Source organism: Elaeis guineensis, chromosome 10, assembly GCF_000442705.2.
Source record: "Elaeis guineensis isolate ETL-2024a chromosome 10, EG11, whole genome shotgun sequence".
NCBI classification, from domain to species: Eukaryota; Viridiplantae; Streptophyta; class Magnoliopsida; order Arecales; family Arecaceae; genus Elaeis; species Elaeis guineensis.
This window is the reverse complement of record NC_026002.2, coordinates 53,647,445-53,660,994: the sequence shown is the minus strand read 5'-3', so window position 1 is coordinate 53,660,994 and position 13,550 is coordinate 53,647,445. Positions and strand designations below refer to the sequence as shown.

Sequence of the window (13,550 nt, the reverse complement as noted above, 5' to 3'; positions counted from 1 at the left end):
TATAGGTATAAGTATACATCCGGTCTAAGATCACCATGGTGACTTGCAAGTAACTCACTGTACTTTGGTACTGGATTATCTGAGTTTATAATTTAGTAACAAAAGATTTTTAGGTACAATTAAGTACATGTCAAGTTGGTGCGTAAGTCAAGATAGGATTGACCCCTCTGAATTAGTAGGAGTTAATGTATCAATATATTTTAATTTAGCAAAATCTGAGCTCGAATAATTCATATGATGGATTTGAAAGATTAAAATATAATATAAATAATTTATCTAGGATTGACAGTTAAATCCTAGGTCATCTTTGAGCATTAAGATCAAAAGGATGAATTATACAATAACCATACGTCAGTAGGTTCTTGAATATTGCTTCACCATCATTCGATCAATCCAGATGTCAGGTCACCATTGCTGGATACTTACATCGATTGGTTCAAAAATTTATTCCTATACTATCGACTTAGATTCGAACCTATAGGGTCATACTCAAAAAAAGTTTCTGACTAATCATATAATTGATCAATAATTGAGAATCATTCAAAGGCTTAATCATCAATTCGATTGATGATTAACCTTATATAAAAATTATAATAAATTTATTCATCAAGTGTTAATAAATTAATAAAAAATTAATTAATAATTAAATTATTAATTAGCTTAATTTAATTAAATAAAGAGAATTAAATAAAATCTATTTGAATTGGATTCAATTAAGTTTGATACAATTAGACTATGAGATGGCCTAATCGCTAAGGGAGAATTATCTCTGATTTGATCAGAATTTTGGTTCAATCAATTTTTAATTTGATTAAGATTTGATTAAAAATTTATAAATATAATTAGATTGAGTTTTATCTATTTTATTTGGGTTAAATCAGATGTGATTTGATTTGGATTCAAATAAGAAAATTAAGAGTCCATATTGCATTGGACTCTTCCCCCTTGCACACCAAAACTTGGACACCATTTTTCTCCACACACAAAATTGTTTTGTATGAGATTTTTTCATGCCAAAGAGCTCTTTCCCTTCTCTATCTCACATCCAAATTTGGATAAGATCTAGTTTTAAATGGTATGTTCAAATGAGATTTGAATTGGATACCATATAGATAATATTTGACATTATCTACAAAACCTTGCCGCCAACTTTTTTTTTTCTTATGTGTGTGATATTTTGAGAAAATTTTCATCATGAGAAATTAGACTGGGAAGGGGTGTCCCATATTTTTTTGGATGTGTTTTGGCATGAATAGAATAGAAGAGGCGACATCTTATAAGAGTCCATGATCTCTAGGACTCTTCATCCTTATTCCTTACACAAAATAAAAGAGATTTTTATTTTTATTTTGAGCATGGAAGAGAGTAGAGAGAGTGCTCTACATGTTGAGGGTCTTGGGGCATGAGTTCTTAGCATGGAAAAATATAGGAGGGTCCTCTTCTCTTTGTGTGTGCGCAAAGCCTAGGTTTCTAGGATTTTATTCCTCAGGATTTGGGATGAGAAAGAAAATAAGAGATAAATTATTTTCTTCTCCATCTTTCTTCTACCTCTTCATCTCCTCTAGAAGTCCATCTTCAATCTCTGAAAAGGTTCCAACAATTTGAAAAAAAAATTCAGATCAGTCAAGAAGGTCTTCATGTGAACTAGCATTCTCGAGAAGATCGATCAGATCGGAGCTTCAAGTGGACTTTTTGTAGAGGTTGGATGCATGTGCGGCTATGAGAAACCAACAAGGATCATCTTCACCATATCTCTCAGTAGCGATGATCGTCGACCCATGCTTAAGTATCGAGTTCTAAACTTAGATAGGTCTATATTTGACTACTGTTTACATCCATGCATGCAATTTTATCTTATATAATTTTTCAGATTTTATATGCAGTATATCATGTCATAGATTGTAGAGTAGATTGATTTGATGATTAAATCATATGCATGTTAGATTAATATGATTAATCTAATTATTTTTTGCTATAATTTATTTAAAAAAATTTTAAAATACATGCATGAAATCATCTATATTTTCCAATAGTGGTATCAGAGTACTAAATTTGTTATGACATGTTATATGTGTATATTAAATCTAAAATTTAATTTTATTTAGATTTGATATGTAATATCTTAGTCTGAATTTAATTAATGATAGATCATATAAACTGAAATAAAGTTGTCCTACTGTAGGGTTTACCCCTTACAGTGAACAGATTGTCCTACTTTATGCTGATCGTTGATAAAATCTGATTTTATATGTTGCACATAATATTTATGATTTGATTTATATGTGATCCAAAGTTGTGATCAGATCTGATATAATTTAGATGAGATTTAAATTCAAACATATATGATATGTGATTAGATTAGATGATCTGATTAGCAAGCACTTAGATTGGGTTGATCACCAAGCCATCCGATCATAGGAGCAAGAAGGATTTAAAGGCCCTCTCTTTCCATTTGATGGGGTGCTCTTATGGCGTATATGGATGCCATGTGATTAGATCCCATAAAAAAAATATGAAAGGAAGAACTTATTTTTTTGCAAAATTTTAGATCTTGAAATCTTAGGTTTGTTATATGTGATACAAAGTGGTATAAAAAATAAAACATCTAATCTATATGATTAAAATTATTTTAATCATAAAAAAATAAAATTTTAAATCATAAAAAAATTTATATATGATTTAAAAAGTATTTATGATTGATTTTAGAATTATACAAAATTTTTCAGATCTGAAACTCTTTGAATCGTGCTCGTACATTATTGAGCCGATCCAGTTTTGAACTGAGTTGATCCAGTCCTCTTGTGTAGCTAGCTCAATGTTGATTAAGTTGACCCAATTTTAGAATAAAAAATTTTTACATAATATTTATTATAAATTATTTATAAAATAAAAAATTAAAATTATTTCAAACCTAAATCTAAATCCATGTTGATGCTGAATGTAAACACTTAATTTAAGTCATTTAAAATAGAAAATTATATTTAATTTATTTTATTTATTAAAAATTTGATGCTTCTTTTTATGTTTTACAGGAAAGGTGATCGTCGATACAAAGAGTCCGATTCATAGATTAAAAAGACTCAAGTTTGAAGAAAATTGGACTTAAAACTAAATTTAAATAAAAGAAGGATGTATACGGTATTCTAGAAAATGAAGATACTATGCAAGGAACCCAAAAAGGATATAGATGTCGTTTTAAAGAAACAAAAGTTTTTTTTTGTAATTTTTCAATCAAAAAGGGCGGACACGCAGAAGGAATGCGCAGGCGGACGTGCGGGCGCGGCATCGCGGCAGCGGACGCGGCATAGGGTGCGGCAAGGGGGCGTGTGGGTTTGCGGGGAGTTTGGCAAGGTGGACATAGTAGCGAACAGAGGGATCTTAAAATTAAAGAAAAAAATTTAATACTTGAAAATACTTCAAGAGGAAGAATTTATATTTTCTTTATCTGCTTGTGATCTTTCCATCTCATCCATTCATCTTTTAGTCCTCAGTATTTTCTTTAGTCCCACATCTGAAAATTATGTAAAACTCCTCCCTCCTAATACCTATAAAAAGGCTTTTGTACTTTCATTGGAGGAGGAGCCCAGAAATTCTTCTAGAGCCTTGCATAGAGAAAGAAAAAGGAACTACTCCATGAGCAGCTAAGCTAGCAGTCTCGGAAGTGGAGAAGAAATTTTGTAACGACATAGAGTGGGTTTATTATTCTAAACTTACTTGTATTTCTTTTTATGCAATAAAGATTATGCTTTTTATTTAAATCATCATGAGTTCTTTATTTGCTCTCTTTCATATACTTTTATTTATGCTTTCCTATTAGATTAAAATTAGGAACAACTTTTACTTTCCAGAGATGCACCATGATCTATGGGTACGGGGCATTTCGAGGAAAAAAGAGTTGTTTATCTAGTACTTTTTGAAGACACACTGTGATCTATGGGTACGAAGCGTGCCGAGAAAAGATAAATATTTTTCCTAAGATTAATCGCATCTATTTAAATATAAAAAAAGAGATACAACTCTACTAGTACAAAATTAATTCAAAACTCCCAAGCTCTTTATTTTCGAATTACATCAATTTTAAGATAATTTATTTTCTAAATCAAAACAACGCTTCTTTTATTTTACAATCTCAACTTAGCCCAAGGTCCCTGAGGATACGATCTTGACTCATCCTGCCTACATAGTGAGTAGAGTTATTTTTGGTGCTATCAACGACTATGCATCAAATTTTGACGCCGTTGTCGGAGATCTTGGCACGGTTGAATTAAAAAAAAAAATCACTGACATCTCATAACACTTAACTAAAATAGCATAACCTCAAATATAAAAATTTCTAACTTGATTGGACACCTTGTTTCTTTGCATTGCATCTTCATAATTAACTTTAAGGGTGCAACCCATTAACTAAGATAAGGTAGGGATTTGATCACCCTTCCTTGGCCCACAAATCACTCCCTTGCATTTGCATAACCTAGACCTTAATCTATAATTAATTAGACGTTGACCCCTAAGGATTTCGAGCTTATTAGGATAAGTGACCCTGAAAGTTGAACCAGGTTAGACTTGGTCAGCTAGCTGGTGTTTAGGCAAGTGGTTTGCGGGATGACTGGGCCCGAAGGAAGGTGGTTTTTAATTAGTTCCGTTCGCTGACCTGGCCAATTTAATTGGTGTCTAAAGAAAGCAATGGGGGGACTCCCACCAACCTTACACTTATCTGGCCAGTTGGTTGGTCAAGCTCCGACTTGGAGGGCTTGAAGGCTAACTACAGTTAGGAGCTATTTAGAACTAGGATAACTTTAAGATAGAGAGTCTACTGCGTGCTAACTTGATTGTAATTAAAATCTAACCACAACTAATTCTTCTATTAGTTTTAGGACTTCTTAGGATCTCTTCTTTAGAACTCTTTTCTCTCTTTTCTTCTCCTCTTAATAAAAAATAATAATCCTTAACAGACTAGGATAGTCCTACATAGACCTTTTAGTTGCATGTTAGGTCGATGATCACTAAAACCCAACTTGCAACCATTAGACAAAGAATTAGAAAAGACTCTTAGGACTATTCGAGTTAGAAACATGGCTGCACCTGGTGAGGCTAATCCTCCACGCCCATTGAGAAAATATTTCACTCCATCCTCGTATACCTACTCTCCATGCATTCAAGCACCTCCAATAAAAGCTACCCAATATGAGATTAAGTCTAGCATTATTCAAATATTGCCATCATTCTATGGACTTAGTAACGAGGACCCATACAAATACTTAGATGAATTTCTTAAAATTTGTTCCATAGTAAAAATCCAAAACTTCTCCGATGATGCCCTTAGGTTGAAACTGTTCCCTTTCTTACTTAAGGACAAAGCCAAGCATTGGTTAAATTTCTTAGACCCTATAACCATTTCAACTTGGGATCATCTTCAGAAAGAATTTCTCAAGAAATACTTTCCAATCGAAAAAATAAATCAAATTAGAAAAGCTATCACTAGTTTTTTCCAATTGGAGGGTGAACTTTTTCATGAGACATGGGAAAGGTTAAGGGACCTCATTCATAAATATCCACACCATGTTGTCCCTAAATGGCAACTTTGTTAGTATTTTTATGATGGTCTATCGGAGAAACATTGACAAATGGTTGATGCATCATGTGGTGGGGCATTCATGTTTAAGAGTGAGGATGAAGCCTGGCAGCTCTTTGAAACACTTAGTGAGAATTTCCTACATCATATGTCTGCCACCTCTAGAGAACAACCCATGCTTCAACAAAAATGAAGTAGAATTTATCAGATTGGAAATGTCATGGATATCCACAGTAAGGTAGATGAACTGTCCCTAAAATTAGACCGTCTTCTAAATACTGGACAATCCCCGATTCCACCTAACCCAATCCAAGAAGTTTGTGCATTGTGTGCAAGTCTAAACCATTTTGTTAGTGAATGCCCAGCCGCACCTCAATTTTCTGAATTTGTGTACGAGCAGGTTCAGCAAGCTCAAGTCCAACAAGCTCGCAGACTAGGAAACGATCTTTATTCGAACACTTATAACCCCGGCTGGAGAAACCATCCAAATTTTTCTTAGAGACCACAACCAGTGGTTGGCCCTGCCGCACCTCGACCTCAATATCAGGACCCAACATATAGGCATGGACCATACCATCAAATTCAAAATGCTCCTCAACCATCTACTACTGGTAATAGCTCAGCTTTTGAGGAAAAAGTTCTGAAAGTACTAGAATGATTAGAAGTCAACACTCAGACCCTTAACTCCCACACATAATCCATTGCTAAGCTAGAGACCCAAATAGGTCAACTAGCGAATGCATTCAGTAGGAGGGAAGGAGGAAAATTATCTAGCCAACCCGAGACCAACCCAAGAGGGCAATTTGTGATTGAAAGCTCTAATACCCCAGAAGTTTTTTCTGAACATGCCAAATCAATCATGACTCTGAGAAGTGGGAAGGTCATTGAACACACTAGTAAAATAAATGAGACCGACCCTAAACCTCTAACCGAAGCCAAATCACCCAAGAACAAGGAGAACCTTAAAATAGAGAATGAACCAACTGCACCGAAATCATCTTACTTGCCTAAAGCTCTATTTTCGGATGCCCTGAAAGCCCCTATTCTTGCAGATAAGAAGGGAGGAAGACTTGACGAGATGTTAGAATTGTTTAAGCAAGTCCAAATTAATCTTCCCCTTCTAGATGCAACCAAATAGGTCCCTGCTTATGTCGAATTTTTAAAGGATTTATGCACCCAAAAATATAAATCTAGATCACAAATCCTAAAGAAAGTATGCCTCACTGAACAAGCTAGTTCTATCTTCCAGCATGCCACTCCTCCAATGCTTAAGGACCTAGGAGCCCCCATCATTTCTTGTGTTATAGGAGATTATCACATTGAAAAAGCTCTTTTGGACTTGGGGGCAAGTGTGAATCTTTTACCTAGTTCAGTGTATGAACTTTTTGGATTCGAAGAACTGAAACCCACATCAGTCACACTGCAATTAGCTGACAGATCAATTAAGGAACCACGTAGAATGCTTGAGGATGTCTTGGTCAAGGTAGATGAGTTTTACTTTCTAGTTGATTTTTTGATTCTCGACATGGAACTAAGTGGCAACCCAAGATAAATTCTCATTATCTTAGGATGACCCTTCCTAGCTACGGCAAATGCATGCATTAATTGTAGGACAGGAGTCATGGACGTATCATTTGAGAATAAAAAATTGAGACTGAATGTGTTTGGTACTTCCCAAGGATCATCAATGGATAGTTGCTTCGAAGTAGATACACTAGAAGATATTATAGAAGATGCAACACCCACAATTCTAGCACCAGACCCCATAGATACTTGCTTGACTCACTTTGGAGTGTATGACTTTGAGGGATATATTAAAGAAGTTAACACCTTGTTGGATACACCACACGATAAAACCACTCCTCCATGGACAATCAAGTATGAGCCATTGCCCACATTAGCCAGTACACTAATAGTCCCATCTTTAGAATCACCACCTACGTTAGAATTGAAACCCCTTCCTGCTACGCTCAAGTATGTATTTCTAGAACCCAATGATACCCTCCCAGCAATCATTGCATCAGACTTGACCCCTAATCAGGAAACATAATTGGTTGGTATTCTGAAGGAACACAAAGAGGCTATCGGTTGGTCCATTACCGATTTAAAAGGAATTGATCCCTCCATTTGCATGCACCATATTCATTTTGAGATAAATGCCAAACCCCATCGAGATATGCAGAGAAGATTGAACCCAAACATGCGTGAAGTAGTAAAGAAAGAGATGGTAAAGTGGTTAGATGCTGGAATCATCTACCCCATATCCGATAGTAAATGGGTCAGTCCCACTCAAGTGGTACCTAAGAAATCAGGTATTACTGTGGTTGAGAATGAAGAAGGTGAACTGCTTCCCACTCGCATATCATCTGGATGGCGAGCATGCATAGATTATAGAAAACTAAATGCCGTTACTAGGAAGGACCATTTTCCATTGCCCTTCATCGACCAAATCTTAGAATGGTTAGCAGGATAAAGTTTCTTCTATTTTCTTGATGGTTATTCAGGATACAATCAAGTACCTGTATTATCGGATGACCAAGAAAAGACTACCTTCACCTGCCCCTATGGCACCTTCGCTTTTCGACGTATGCTATTCAGGCTCTGCAATACACCCACTACATTTCAACGGTGCATACTGGCCATTTTTTTGGATATGGTGGACAAATATATTGAAGTTTTTATGGATGATTTTTTTATGTTTGAAACCACCTTTGAGGATTGTCTCCATAATCTTTCCAAAGTTCTTAAACAGTGTATGGAGATAAATCTTGTCCTAAATTGGGAAAAGAACCATTTCATGGTGCGGAAAGGAATTGTATTAGGACATATTATTTCTGAAAGAGGGATCGACACTCATGTTAAGATTCGAGCAGGAATAGGATAGACACTCTTTTAGCATCTGGCTGAAGACGTTAAACTTAGCGCTTGTTGGGAGGCAACCCAATGATTTTATATTTTTTTTACTTTACTGTAGCTGCGAGAATTTAGAACAAGAGCCTATTAATCAATAAAGCTATCTTCAACTTCCGAAGTAAAATTATCGCAGGTGCACTCTCTCCTTTTATTTTCTTTGCTTTCCTACTCCATTGAGGATAATGTAGATTAAGTTGGGGGGGAAGGAAATTAATCAAATCCTCAAGTATGGTCAGAAATAATTAATTTTGTGTATCCAAATTTTATTTTGATTAAGAGTCAATTAGACATCCTAATCAATGAATGATTAACGATCAAGATAATTTTAGAGATACTGAAGAATAAATTATTAAGAAAACCCAATGAATAGTAGGGTTTAGACTAGACCAAATTTTAGGAGTGATTCTACAATCCTCTTCTTACTGATCTCAATAAAGAATCTGCTTCATGAGAGATTGGGTGGAAAGGTCGAGGTATGCAAAAATTTTTCTTAAAATTTACTTTAAAAAAAAAATACATTGGTTTCTTACTGAGTAACCGGGCCCCTTCGCCTAAGTAAGCATTGTGGTTTGCATAAAAAGATGGGCAATGTTAAAAAAAAAAATAGTGAATAATAAGGGGACTAAATTGCAAGAAGATAATAAACCTCTCTCACATTAAGTTAGAGGATTTAAAGAGTAAAGTAGGGAGTTGGTGAAAGAAAAACTCTTGAAATTTTTTTAGTTAATACTCAGCCACTAATTGGGTCAAATTGATAATTCAATGAAGTATCTCTTTAATGGTCTGATCAGGTATCATCTACCTTTTGGGATGCTTAACCTAAATTTTTATTCAAGACCGAGTCAGTACACAATGCTGATATATCTATTTTACTCGAGGACAAGCAAAATTCAAGTTGGAGGGTGTGATATATACTTAATTTAAGTCATTTAAAATAAAAAATTATATTTTATTTATTTTATTTATTAAGAATTTGATGCTTTTTTTTATGTTTTATAGGAAAGATGATCGTCGATACAAAGAGTCCGATTCGCAGATCAAAAAGACTCAAGTTTGAAGAAAATTGGACTTAAAACTAAATTTAAATAAAAGAAGGATGCATATAGTATTCTAGAAAATGAAGATACTATGCAAGGAACCCAAAAAAGATATAGATATCATTTTAAAGAAATAAAAATTTTTTTTTGTAATTTTTCAATCAAAAAGGGCAGACGCACAGAAGGAATGCGCGAGCGTGGCATCACGGCATCGCGATAGTGGGCGCGGCATAGGGTGCGGCAAGGCGGGCGTGCGGGTTCGCGGGGAGTTTGGCAAGGCAGACATAGTGGCGAACAGAGGGATCTTAAAATTAAAGAAAAAAATTTAATACTTAGAAATACTTCAAGAGGAAGAATTTGTATTTTCTTTATCTGCTTGTGATCTTTCCATCTCATCCCTTCATCTTTTAGTCCTTTGTATTTTCTTTAGTCTCACATCGGAAACCCATGTAAAACTCCTCCCTCCTAACACCTATAAAAAGGCTTTTGTACTTCCATTGGAGGGAGAGCTCAAAAATTCTTCTAGAGCCTTGCATAGAGGAAGAGAAAGGAACTACTCCATGAGCAGCTAGGCTAGCAGTCTCGAGAGTGGAGAAAAATTTTTGTAACGACATAGAGTAGGTTTATTGTTCTAAACTTTCTTGTATTTCTTTATATGCAATAAAGATTATATTTTTTATTTAAATCATCATGAGTTCTTTATTTGTTCTCTTTCATATGCTTTTATTTATACTTTCCTGTTATATTAATATTAGGAACAACTTTTACTTTTCGGAGACGCACCGTGATCTACAGGTATGGGGCGTGCCGAAGAAAGAAGAGTTGTTTACCTAGTACTTTTTAGAGACACGTCGTGATCTATGGGTACGGAGCGTGCCGAGAAAAGATAGATATTTTTTCTAAGATTAATCGTATCTATTTAAATATAAAAAAAGAGATACAACTCTACTAGTGCAAAATTAATTCAAAACTCCCGACCTCTTTATTTTTGAATTACATCAATTTTAAGATAATTTATTTTCTAAATCAAAACAATGCTTCTTTCTTTTATTTTGCAATCTCAACTTAGTCCATGATCTCTGAGGATACGATCTCGACTCATCCTACCTACGTAGTGAATAGAGTTATTTTTGATGCTATCAACGACTACGCATCACTGAACTTAATTAAGAATTAAGTATAAAATCAATTAGATCTAGAATTATGATTTAAGATCTAATGACATTGCATAAAATATGGACGCATGGGTTAGCTCAAATTAGATCCTTTTGATTGGATTAGACCTAAGATTAGAATTAAAGAATTAATTGACCATGTAGAGAAATTAATTAAGTCTAACCAAATATTGAATTAGATTAATCAAAATTTTTCTAATACAATAATTGTAGATGGTCAAGTCCATGTCTTTGATTAGACCAAATGGACCTTGATTGTGGCTCAGTAGTTGAACTCGAATCATTAGGCTGATCAAATCAAAACTAATTAACCAATTGGTGTTTAAAGTAAGTTCGGTATTTCGATCGATGGTTTTTAATTGGGAGCGACTTACCTAGCCGTTTCGATGGTGTCTAAGGCAAGCTTAGCAGATCCTTCCATCATCCCACTTATTTGATCAATTTGATGAATTAGATTTTGATTAGATCGCTAAGTAATTCGAGTTAACCCATGCCATTAAGATTAATCAGTGTGATTGATCTAGATGCCTGTTCGACCAGCATGACCTTAATCTAATTCAATGACTTGGTGAAGTCAGTGGGAGGATTATGGTTTACTGATTGATCACTTCTCTTTTTTTAATTCATAAATTAAATTCTTTAAATTATTAGGTCTCTAAAATAAGCTAGTTATGGCAATTACTAGATCATAGGCTTCCATTTAGGTGAATGATAATGGATCCATTATTTTTGATTGACATTGCAGGCGCCATCCGTCTGGTGTTCTCTCTAAATGATGAAATTATCATTCATCATATGATGACTCTATTGTACTATCTGATGAATGGTCGGGTTGATTGAGCCATGGTCAGATCTGATCATTCTTTAGCTAGAATCATTGAGTAGGTTCATGTTAATAGTTTGACCTAACCAAAACTTTCAATGAAGGCCCATCGCCTACTGAAATAAAATTTGGGATAAAATTAATTACTAAAAATTATTAAAAAAAATAATTGATTGAGAACCTATCCATAGATGTATATGGGTTGACTGAGTCATCCTCGGGCCTATATGTAATTTGTGTAGATTCTAGTACCTGCTAAGGAATGAAGGTAATTCCTCGGATTGGAGGTAAAGACTACCAATTTGACTAATATAGTGAGAGAACTTTTAGACTAAAGTTCAAGTCTTTAGGCTTAACCAATTCATAAACATAGAGGTCTTATATTTTTCTTTCAGTTATGGCTAGATGTCTGTTGCTCCATTCACTGTTTGATGGTGACTTATTTATAGAATCCAACTTTGGTAAATGGTATCAAAAGTTGCAAATAGTTCTAGAGCACAAAGGGATCCTATATATGATTATGGATTCAGCACCTGAAATTTTTACGTCCAACACACATGATGCGATCAAAGATACTTATCAGAAGTAGCCAAATGATAGTATCATCATGTGATACTTTTGAGAGCAGTGAAGAACATAAATCTAGTTGTAAATTCGATGATGCTCAGTGAGAGAAAATCTTTCAAATATTGAAGGTATTCTTTTACACCTCTGAAGATGTGTCTTCAGTGAGGCAATAATCTTTTGAGAAAGAAAAAGAAAAGAAGGTGCAAAAGAGTCGTGCTTGGACTGAGGAGTCTGAACTAACAAAAGAGTCTAAGGTTAACCTAGTCTGGTAGAGTCCCTTGATCCGAATAGACTAAAGAAGAGAAATCAGCAAAGGATTGCTAGACAAGGTACTTATATGATAACACTTTATGATTTCTCTATCTGTGACACTACTATTTGGGTATTGGATATCAGAAGTTCATACAAATTATTGCAATGACTTCAGATTAATAGAAAGTTTGAAAATAGTAAGAGATTCCTGAACATTGGAGATGGAAGTTATGTTCCAATCCTGATTTTAAGAATCATCGAGCCTATTTTCAATTTTAATAATGTTATTTTAGTGATTGCCACTATTGTCTAATGATTTTTGTGATATTGATCACTGTCGTAGGCAATCAAGAATAAAAATCAACTCAAACTATATAGATAGGGTGAGTCAGGATCGTCTCCATAAAGATTTAAGGCGATTATCTCTTTTTTTTGAAAAAAAATAAAAAAAATTGATTGCAAAAGGATTAACAAGAAATAAAATAGTAAGAACTTAAAAAATATAAATTAAATTATAAAAAAAATAATTCAAAGAAATAATCCAAAAATTTTGAATCCACCATGTAAAGAGATTTATTTTTTTTATATATTATAATATTTAATTCTTGTAATAATGGTATTAGTATAGTTTATCTTTAAGAGATACGGACTATATCAGTAGATCACAGCTTATCCTGTTAGAGTATAAACTATCTAAATTTAATTATAGAATATAAGATTTAATCTAATATACTACGATCTATCTCTCCAAAGCACATACCGTATCCAGGGATCACGATACATTAATAGAGGATATAGGCCATGTAGACTGGATCAATACCTTAGAAAAAATTAAAAAGATATGAAATAAAAATAAAATTTTATTACATAAAAATTAAATATAAAAAAAAATAAAAACTCATTTACAGGGTTCATCATATTCCTAGATTGAAGGGATTTAGCTATGCATCAAACTCTCTAGCTCCATAATCTCCTAATAATTGATCCCTAAAGCTCTTTGAATTTTTTTTTTATTTTTTTCTTGCTTTTTCTTTGATTTTTTCTCTTTTTAAAGCTTATTCCTAGACCTCCTATTTATAGATAATTTTTTTATATTTTTCTAATCACAAAAAGAGTCCTAAAACTCTTAAAAAATATATTGATCTCTTAGGAATATTTCTGGCCGTCGGATCTGGATTGGACCGCTCAGATCAACTCAAAAATCAACCTTT

At 33.9% G+C, this 13,550-nt stretch overlaps 1 non-coding gene across 1 annotated transcript; it reads right to left on the bottom strand.

Moving 5' to 3' along the window:
- Positions 1-5,459: 5,459 nt before the first annotated feature.
- LOC140852326 (small nucleolar RNA R71) lies at positions 5,460-5,566 on the bottom strand. The gene has a single exon (XR_012135228.1). It is a non-coding gene; the product is annotated as a small nucleolar RNA R71 (small nucleolar RNA).
- Positions 5,567-13,550: the final 7,984 nt, after the last annotated feature.